At 38.3% G+C, this 10399-nt stretch overlaps 1 pseudogene; it reads left to right on the forward strand.

The window, feature by feature from the left end:
- Nucleotides 1–9826: 9826 nt before the first annotated feature.
- Nucleotides 9827–9945, forward strand: LOC118608312 (annotated as a pseudogene).
- The last annotated feature ends 454 nt before the right edge of the window (nt 9946–10399 follow it).

Here is a 10399-nt window from a genome sequence, read left to right on the forward strand (position 1 = left end):
GGACAGCCATTGCTGTGTGTCATGGCTGGTCATATTATTTTATTAGACTTGAAATCCCCTGGAATAGACTTTACATACCATTCTTAGCTCTGATACCTTCTTTATTTCCCCACCTGTGTTTTATGTCTGCCTTAGCTTTCTCATCTATTTTTTTTTTCTCCTGTTGAAGTTAAAATATTTCCATGTCATCGCAATTCTATTTTTTGGAATGATACAAGATACAAATAATCTTTTAAAAAATACACAATTTCATTTGATGTTCAAAACAATCCTGTGACTTGTATATGATGATCTTCAGAAAAATATTGTTTGAGCAAAATCGAAAAGCTCCTAAGTATTTTCTGACACCAAGCCCAATGTACCTTCTACCAATGAATGACTGTTGAGCCCTTACTGGGTGCCAGTATCACTGGGCAAGGTGTAGGGATTGCAACTTGCCAAAAACGTTTCTCTCAGTCCTGTGAGGAAAGTGTTGTCATCATTACTGATCTACAGGTGAGAAATCTGAGGCTCATGATAATTAGGTAACTGAATGTAGCCATACAGCAGAGCAAGTAGCAAATCCATGCTCTTTTGAGTCCCACCTAACAGAGATAAGGAGCTCACTGACGAGGGCATTAGAGACCACACCTTGCAATCCACTTAGTCTGCTGTTTTTCAAGTCCCAGGGCCCTGTAACAATACTATTAAGAGCTACCAACATGCCTTGACCACCAATTAGGTGCCAGGCACTATGCTTAACCCTTGATTTTCATTATTTTAGTTAATCCTCACAGTGATCATCTGAGGCAGGTACTATTTTGTTCCCTTTTCTCACTTCATTCCCTCTCCCATGATGTCATTGACACCCACAGCTGCAATTAGCACCTAATCCTCAGATGGATGACAAACATCTTTACATAGCCCAAACTTCTCTGAACATTCTAGACCAATATTTCCAACTGCCTACTTGACTTCTTACTTGAACTTATTCACATATTCATTTGGCAAATATTTATTGAACACCTATCATATACCAAGCACAGTTTAAGATGCTAAGGATTAAAACAATATATAAAATAGATAAAAACTCTTTTTTCCTAGAGCTTCCATTCTGGTGGGGGAAACACAATAAGCAAGAAAAAATGAAAACCAGATAATAAGAAGAGATAACATAAAAACTAAAGCAAAAAAGATTTAAAGTGTTGTCAGAGTATTGAATCTTTAGATAGAGTAGAGAGAGAAGGCCTCATTGATGATGTCATGTTTGAATAAAGGAGATGAGGGAGATGAGAGAGGCCTCTAAAACACCTCCAAATCAGCAGATCCAAACACCAATCCATTCCTTTTTCGGTGATCTCACTCCTAAGAAATGACCCCACTACACAACTACACACACACACACACACACACACACACACACACACACACACACACACAAATAAACATAGTTTTATTGGGTTTTGTTTTTCACGTTGACAGATCATACTAAGCGCATTCTTCTGAAATTTATTTTACTAACGTAACATTATGCAATAGAGACCTTTGGATATCAGTAATTCAGCCTGGCATACTCCTCTGCATACATGAAGAGATGCCGAAATATTAAATAAATGATGCATAAAATGTGCAAGTACCATTAAGTAATTGATTATTTTGTTATCAAAAGAGACGTAATAGCATTTTAGTGCAGTGCTTTATTATATGTCACAGTGCTGCATTTTAGGGATCCTTAGATGAGGAAGAAAGTTCTTGCCCGTATCCTGTCAACAGATAAAACTAGGAGGCATGAGCCAAAATGACATACTTAAGAAAACGGAAGTAGTGCAGCATTACCAGATCCTGTAATTCAAGGGTAAAAGTGAGAGAGATGAGGCATGAGACATACATACACAGGGACTAGATCATGTGGGATCTTACTTATCATGTTAAGGAGTGTGCACCTTATCCTGAGGGCACAGACAAACTATGTAAAGATTACTGGTTAGGAATGTATTATATATAAACAGGATAAAATCTTCTAATAATATATTTGTTTCTGAAATATAACAAAAAATCTAAAAACAAGCAGTTGCTGACTTTGGTTCAGAAGCTTAGCAATGCTCTTGGAGCCCAAGCTATCACTGCCTCATAGTCACGAGATAGCAGCCATGGCTATAGGCATTATGTCCATGTTCAAGGAAGTTAAGAGGGGAAAAGGTATTATCTGCTCTCAGGATGCAAAAATTTCCCAAAGAGCCCAGAAGATTGAGCAGAGGAAAAGCCCTCTCCTGAATTATAAATATGGAAACTGATCGACTAGAATTGTGTTATACAGCCCCCTAACTGCAAAGAAGGCTGGAAGAATTAATATTTAGTTTTTCTAGCTTCTATAATGAGGGCATGCAATGACTGAGAATGAGTGTTTTGTTACCCAGCCAAAATGATCTGCTTACAGTAGGATTTCGCTCAAGGAATTGGCAGGTACTAAACTATTAGGCACCACTGTCCCTGTGGTACCATTATAATTCTTTCCAAGAGATGTTTTTTTTGGCAACTCCAAAATGTTGAGAAAATTTTCAGGCAGGCCTGACAATGTTTGCTAAGAGAATAATGCTGGATTCCTGGTTGCGTAGACGGAACATGTAATGTCTTTGTTAAAGTAGTATATTGCCACTTTCACCTGGCAAAAGGGTCTATCAGCCTCCAAATTGTAACTGTTGGCCTAAGGTTATTTTGGAAAGCCCATACTATGAAGATAGTTCTAAGAAGTCCGCCAGGAAGGATCAGACTTGAACTCTTTGAACTCATAGAACTGCATCTGCTGCTCCACTTCAGCATTAGGCCAGTCTCATTTGGCACTCGTATGTATGCCCTGTCAGGGAAACTCATAAGCTACTGCCAGGTAATGACACTACTCACAAAAATAAAAGAGAATCTCCTGAGGTCAGTGTCCATCTAGTCCCCAGGAGGAAGTGTGTATTCATTATTCAACCTGCAAGTGCTTCTATCCTAAATTATAAATATGAAAACAAATGGGATCCAAAACCAATTTAAAAAAAGAAGAACTGGGGATTCAAGCTCTACCAAGATCACTGTGGTCTCAGCTCTCAGCTACTTCTTCTCACTCCTCCTTTACCTCTTCTGTCAATTTGGCAAGACCCAGATATTCATGAATCTAGACCTCTCCAGAGCAAACATCCTTGACTAAGTCCACAAGGAGATTACTTGAAAAATGACTCTTCAGATGTAGGTGAAGCAGTTAGAGTAATTGACAATGGTTTTTGATCTGTATGAATAACTTAATAATATATCCATTTACTCTTGGCCTGGGCTCCCAAGAGCAAACCAGGACAGCCCCATTTGCCAAGTGCCAGGGAACCAGAATATGGATGACTCAGACAAGGTATCTGAAGGCCTAGAGTCCTTTAATCTCCACTCCCACCCCTCCACATTAAGGAAATATAGAGATTTTGGGTATGCCCTTGTATCAAATGCCAGATTACAGGGAGTTAGTTAAGGCCATTTTTGCATTGAGAAATTAATTGCCTAAAAAATGATGGAGTTCTGTAAAGTTTTTTGGCACCAGGGACTGAGGCTTCTGTGATAATATCTGATGATCTGAGGTGGAACTGAGGTGGTGATGCTAGCTCTGGGGAGTAGCTGATGATACAGATGAAGCTTCATTTGCTTGCTCGCTGCTCACCTCCTGCTGTGTGACCCAGTTCCTAACAGGCCACCTGGTACTGGTCTGTGGCCCAGGGTTAGGGACCCTGGCTGTAAAGGACAAGTCCATCCCGATACCTACTTTTATCTATGTGTGACTATCAATTTGGACTTCCTAAGTGACCTGTCTTATTTACATCAACAAGTGTTACTCTTCCTTTACATGAATTACCCAATATCATGACTACCTGTAAGCCTTTAGCCACTACTAAAGCAATGGTTCGCAAACAACACTCCTGTCCTGGTAAGAGTCTAAGAATCTAAAATTTTAAAAAGTGTCTCTGGGTATTATTTGTTTGTTTGTTTGTTTATCTATCTATTTATTTGTTTGTTTGTTTGTTTGTTTAATGGTGACACTGGTTAATGAAATCGGATAAGTTTCAGCTGTACACTTTAACAGTAAGGCATATATATATTTACATTGTGTGTTCACCTCCCATAGTTAGAGTTCTTTCTGTTACCACATATTTGACCCCCTTTACCCTGTCTACCTCCCTTCCCCCACCCCCTACCTTCTGGTAACCACTAGTCTATTGTCCATGTCCCTGAGTCTCTGTTTGTCCTGTTCATCTGTTGCTTTTAGGTTTATATCCCACATGTAAGTGATATCATGTGATTTTCAACTTTTTCAGTCTGGCTTATTTCAATTAGGATAATTATCTCGAGGTCCATTCATTTTGTTGCAAATGGCAATATTTCATCTCTTCTTATAGTTAAGTAATATTCCATTGTATATATGTATCACTGATTCTTTAGCCAATCATCTATCGTAGGACACTTCAGTTGCTTCCATGTCCTGGCCACTGTGAATAATGCTGCTATGAACATCGGTGTGCAAATATCTTTTCAGATATGGATTTCAAAGTCTTTGGGGGTAAATACCCAATTTTTCATGTGTAGTCAAGGTTGGAAAGTGCTGACCTAGAGGTCATTCAAGAAAACTGGACTGACATTATATAATACAAGGAAGCTTTTTCAAGATAGTACTACTCACTAGTAAAATGTGCAGGCATGAGAGCACCATCTTTCTAGCCAGTGATCTAGGCAAAAACTATGTTTTACAGAGTAGGCTAGAATACATTGAATTCTGTGGCAGAGTAATGGGGAAACTTAACAGATTTTAGGGAAGAGAGTGGCATCATCAGATTCATCAAACTACTCTCACTTTTACTGCCTCAAACTCCAGCTTCTTCCTGGGTCTTTTGAAGGTCTCTAAGATGGTAAAACCTGTTGCCATCTTCCCTTAACTAAATGCATGTATACATATCCATACATCTGGCAAATATTTATTGAATACTTACTATGCGTTAGACATTTTACTAGGTTCCAGAGATATAGCAGAATAAGCTAGGCAAGAACTCTGTTCTCATGGACTCTCTCTCTCCACAGTCTCTGCTACCTACCCTGTGTTGCCATATCCTTATGCAAGCCTAAGAAAGAACCCAACATTCACAGCAGAAGTTTGTGAATATAATATCAGTTCTGATATCTGGTACAGTGGATTTTGGGGTGAGTAGACAAGAAGGGTACTTTCAGAAACCAGTTCCTGACCTTATATGTGCTAGCATGATTTTTAAGATGATGTGGTTAGCAAGGCAGTGACTGCTAATTCTTATGCAATATTTCTTCAATTCCTCTTCCATAATAACAGAATGATAAGACAGGCACATGGCCACCCAGAATGAAGACTATATTTCAAGCCTCCACTGCAGACAGGTTTGGCCATAAGACTAAATTTTGGCCATTGGGATATAAGCAGATGTGATGTGTGAAGTATCTGGGTTGTTACCTTAAATGGAAAAGACATTACTTATCCTTCCCTTTTACCCTCCCCACTGACTGGACATGATGAGCCTTCTTTGACCATGTATATAGATGATATCCTAAATATGGCTGAGTATCATGGTAGAAGGAACCTGGTTTCATGGCTAATTCATTGAGCAGTGTGACTACACAGGCCCTGACCTTGCTTACATCCAGAAAGTTACATAAGGAAGAAATCAACTTCTATCTTGTTGAATCCACTCTTCTCTCAGTTTTCTGTTACAGCAACAAGAACTACATCCTAACTAGTACTGTGTGCAATAAGAAATTCATTAGTTACCTGAATGAAAATAGATTCAGTGGACTGGTGAAAGCATAACCTACATGATGGATTAAAGAACATAGAAGAAGTGAGGAAGTAGATACAGTAAGCATTGACAAATCTTTCAGGAAGGTCATCTGTAAAAGGAAGGAAAGCTAGAGCATTAGCTGTAGTGGATGTTGGATCAAGAAAAGAATTTGATTTTGGTGGTATGGTGATAAGAGAAATTCGATCATGTTTCCAAGATTATGGAAAGGCTCCAATAGAGAACAGGAGATTGAAATATAGAAAGGCCAAGAAAAACTAACAAAGAAGACCTGGAGGAGTCAGGAATGTTGAGCTCCAAATCCCAGGTTAGAAAAAGGAGCCAGATCTTCTGAGAGGGAAATGATAAGAGTGTGGAAACAAGTGAGCAGAGGGCTGGTTAAGCATCTGAGAGATATTCCTTGTGACAGAGGGAGCAAAGTCATCTGCTGAGAGTGAGACAGAGCAGTCAGTTCAGTGGCTTGCATGTGAGTGGTAATATTTTGAATAGTTGGGTGGAACAGGACCTCGACCACCAAAGACAAGAGAATTTCAGGCTGGGATCGTGGGCCCAGATATTTCGCAATCCATGAGTTCATGCAGTTGTATGATTTTTTCTCTGGAAGAGACTAATTATAGAAACAACAAAAAGTCGAAGGATGTACATTGCATAAGAGCAGAAGGCCTGAAAACCCAAGAAAGATCATTATATTAGTAACAGACATTAATAAAGAGAAGAGTTTGAAAGCTAAAGGAACTCCTTTTTAAAGATGATGCAAGCATCTTCTCTCCCCAGGTCAGGTAGAGCACTTGGCTCTTAACAATGTTGGTTCATGCAACCCTCACTACAACACGGGGAGCTAGGTATCACCAGCTGCATTTCTTACATATGTAATCTGTCTAAGTCAAGTCACATTGATGGTGAGCTACAAAGTATGGAATTCAGCCCCATTTTTTTTCTGATTTTAAAGTTCACGCTCAAGGTAAACCCACTGAACTGCCTTGAACAGACCTTCCCGGGATACCACAAAATGATGATATATTTGAGAAGCTATTTTTCAGCAGAGAGAGAGTGGGACTATCTTTTATCAGCAATTTTTCATTAAGCTAGCTTTTGAAAGCCCACTTGAACAGTTTCTGCTTGTTGTTGGGGTTTTTTTTTCATTCGAATGCACTCTGACCTAAGTTGAAATGGATAACTTGTTGCCAGGATATCTCTGTAATAGCCAGACTGAAAAGTAAACAATAGCAAACCACCACATTCATCTAGCTCTTTGTGATGCCTGCACCTTTTTTTTATTAAACCCTTTATTCCTGAATCTTTCTTTGGGTGGGGCTAGAGAAGGGGGAGAGCTATTAACAACCAGCTATTCTTTATTTGAAATCTATTTATATTATGTTCAATTATTGATCTACAGACATCTAACACTCAGTCTACATCCCTTTTCGTTAAATTGCTGGTGACTATATGGCAAGATAAATAACAATCTTAAATAAAAGTGGGAAGAATAAATTGAAAAGTGACAAGGACCTTTACAAACCTTCTAACTTTCCAAATAATAAGAAAAATTGTAGGAAGCGATTCTTATGCTCTGAAACTCCACATGAAAAGTCTCTAGTTCTCTGATACATTCTCACACAATCCCACAATGAAGTTCTAACGTAGATACTATAATTATGCCCATTTTACAATGAGGAAATGGAAGCCTAGATAAGTGAAGCGACTAATGTAAGGGTGTACAAACAATGAGTGGCAGAACCATGATTTAAACTGAAGTCTGTACAGTTCCCAAATGTGTGCTCGTTTTGCCTGAGCTTTAAGAATACATAGGATTTCAATGTGGATTTCAATCTTGAAATTCAGTATAAGTAGATAGAAAGACTGCAAGGATATAGTAAAACCGAATGTTTCTATAATGAGCTTGACTAATTGACCTTTGTAGAGCACTCCACTCAATAAAAATAGAGTATGCATGAAACACGATCCGAGATAGAACATATTCTAGACCATAACACAAGTCTCAATACATTTAAAAGGATTCAAATCATATAAAGTCTGTTTTCGGATCACAGAGAATTAAATTAAAAATCAGTGATGGGAAGATCTCTTGAAAATCCCTAAATATTAAGACACTAAATAACATATTTTTAAATTAACCATGGATTAAATAAAACTTGAAAGTGAAATTAGAAAGTAATTTGAACTGAATGCAAATGAAAACACAATTTATCCCAATGTGTGGGAAGCTGTTAAAGGAGTAGTTAAGAGGGGGTGGATTTATAATAATAAATGCCTATACAGTATAGTCCCCACTTATCTGCATTTCACTCTGTGGTTTCAATTATCTGCGGTCAACTGTGGTCTGAAGATATTATATGGAAAATTCCATAAATAAACAATTCATAAGTATTAAACAGTGTGCCATTCTAAGTAGCATGATGAAATCTCACACCATTCACCTCCATCCTGCCTGAGATGTGAATCATCCCTTTGTCAAGCTTCTCCATGCTATATCACTCTGTGAGCTTTAGTCGCTTAGTTGCCATTTTGGCAATCAGTTCCACTGTCACGATATCATAGTGCCTGTGTTAAGTAACCCTTATTTTACTTAATAATGGCCCCAAAACACAAACAAGAGTAGTGATGCTGGTGATTCAGATATGCAAAAGAGAAGCCATAAAGTACTTCCTTTAAATGAAAAGGTGAATGTTCTTGACTTAGTAAGAAAAAAATCAGATGCCGATATTGCTAAGCTAAGATATATGGTAAGTACGAATCTTCTGTCCATGAAATTGTGAAGAAAAAAACCATTCATGCTAGTTTTGCTGTCACATCTCAAACTGCAAAATTTATGGCCATGGTGCATGATACGTGCTTAGTTAAGATGAAAAAGACATTAAATTTGCGAGTGGAAGACATGAACAGAAAATATATATATAGGATTTGGTATTATCTGAGGTTTCAGGCATCCACTGGGGGTCTTGGAATGTATGCCCCAAGGACTAAGGGAGACTACTGTATTAGAAAAGAAGAAAAGTGTCGAATGACCTTGACTTCTCCCTTAAGAAACTAGAAAAAAAAGAATAAGCTTAAACTAAGCAGAATAGGTAGATATGTCAATAAAACAGAATAGAGGAGTTGGCAAACTTTTTATTAAGGGACTACATAGTGAATATTTTAGGATTTACAGTCTCTTTCCAACTACTACTCGACCCTGCTGTTTTAACACAAAAGCAGCCATAGACAATACTTGAATGAATGAAGCATACATGTGTTCCCAAGAAAACTTTTTTTATGGACACTGAAATATGAATTTCCTATAAGTTTCATGTGTCATGAAATATTTTTCTTTTTATTTTTTTCAACCATTTAAAAATGTAAAAACTATGCTTGGCTTGAAAGCCATGTTAAAAACAAGCACGTAAGAGAAATTTGTTGAAGGAAAGTGGGATGATTCACGTCTCCACAGAGGCTTAAACGTGGTCATGATCTCTTGGAGGAATTGTTGGTAAGACAAAATACTAAGCAATGAGAAGTGTGGGAGAGAACAGAATGAACCACTGATAGGTTAGCCCTAAGGAACGACTTGGAGGAAACACCTTCTCTCTGCTGTATGGGTCAACAGAATTGAACATGGGGAAAGGAAGAGGGGTGGCAGGTTATTAGATATGAAAGAAACCCCCTTTTCTCCAACCACAGCATCTTGGCCTCTCCAATATCCCCGCTCCTTTCCCTCCACCCAGTGGAGGTGTTAGGAGTGGTGCTTTGTATTGTCTAAGCCACCCCAGGGCTACTGTTGGCTGGAGCAGTGCTTTGACCAAACAAACCAAAAGGTGTGGCTCTTCATTGCCCTCATGGGGGATATATATTGAAAGAGTAGGAAGCTTGGAGTAGACCACTGGGTATATATATCGCTCAGGGTATATAACTCAAGCTGTTACATTTAATATCTGTACACTCTTTCCTATATGTTTAGATACAAGTAAGAGAAAAAAACTAAATAAATTCTATGGTCAATTCTTTGGTCAGTTGTCTATGGCCATGCCACCCTGAATAAGCCCAATCCCATCTGATTTCAGAAGCTAAGCAGGGTCGAGCTTGGTTAGTACTTGGATGGGAGACCACCTAGGAAGACCAGGTGCTGTAGGCATAAAAAATAAAAAAAAATAAGAGATTGTAAGCTGACAAGGTCCTTGCAATCTGTGAGGTCAACCAAGGGTTGCCTCGCCTAAAAATTTTTTTAAAGAACTTATATGGTCAGTGAATCAAAAGAGTAGAGACTTGGAATTTGTCAGCTGGTAGATTCAAGGATCGTGCTGAGAAGCAACAGTTTTAGCAAAATTTTCACTATTTACTGATACTTGGCAGGTGTTACTAATATTTGGGACCAAAAATAGTGTAGATTTTAAAATTTAACAGCCCCTGTAGACATCAGATTCTGGGATTTCATGGGCTTTCCAGATTTTAAAATCATCATTTATGACAAGCCACTATGTCTGTCTTGATTTCAATCTGCCCTGAGTTATTAAAATGGCAAGTGACTTGAACAAGGTGGCTATTGGAGGTTGTGGCTTAGAAACAACATTGCTGGTGAAATTCTTATT

This window comes from Rousettus aegyptiacus, unplaced genomic scaffold (genome assembly GCF_014176215.1).
Source record: "Rousettus aegyptiacus isolate mRouAeg1 unplaced genomic scaffold, mRouAeg1.p scaffold_m13_p_9, whole genome shotgun sequence".
NCBI classification, from domain to species: Eukaryota; Metazoa; Chordata; class Mammalia; order Chiroptera; family Pteropodidae; genus Rousettus; species Rousettus aegyptiacus.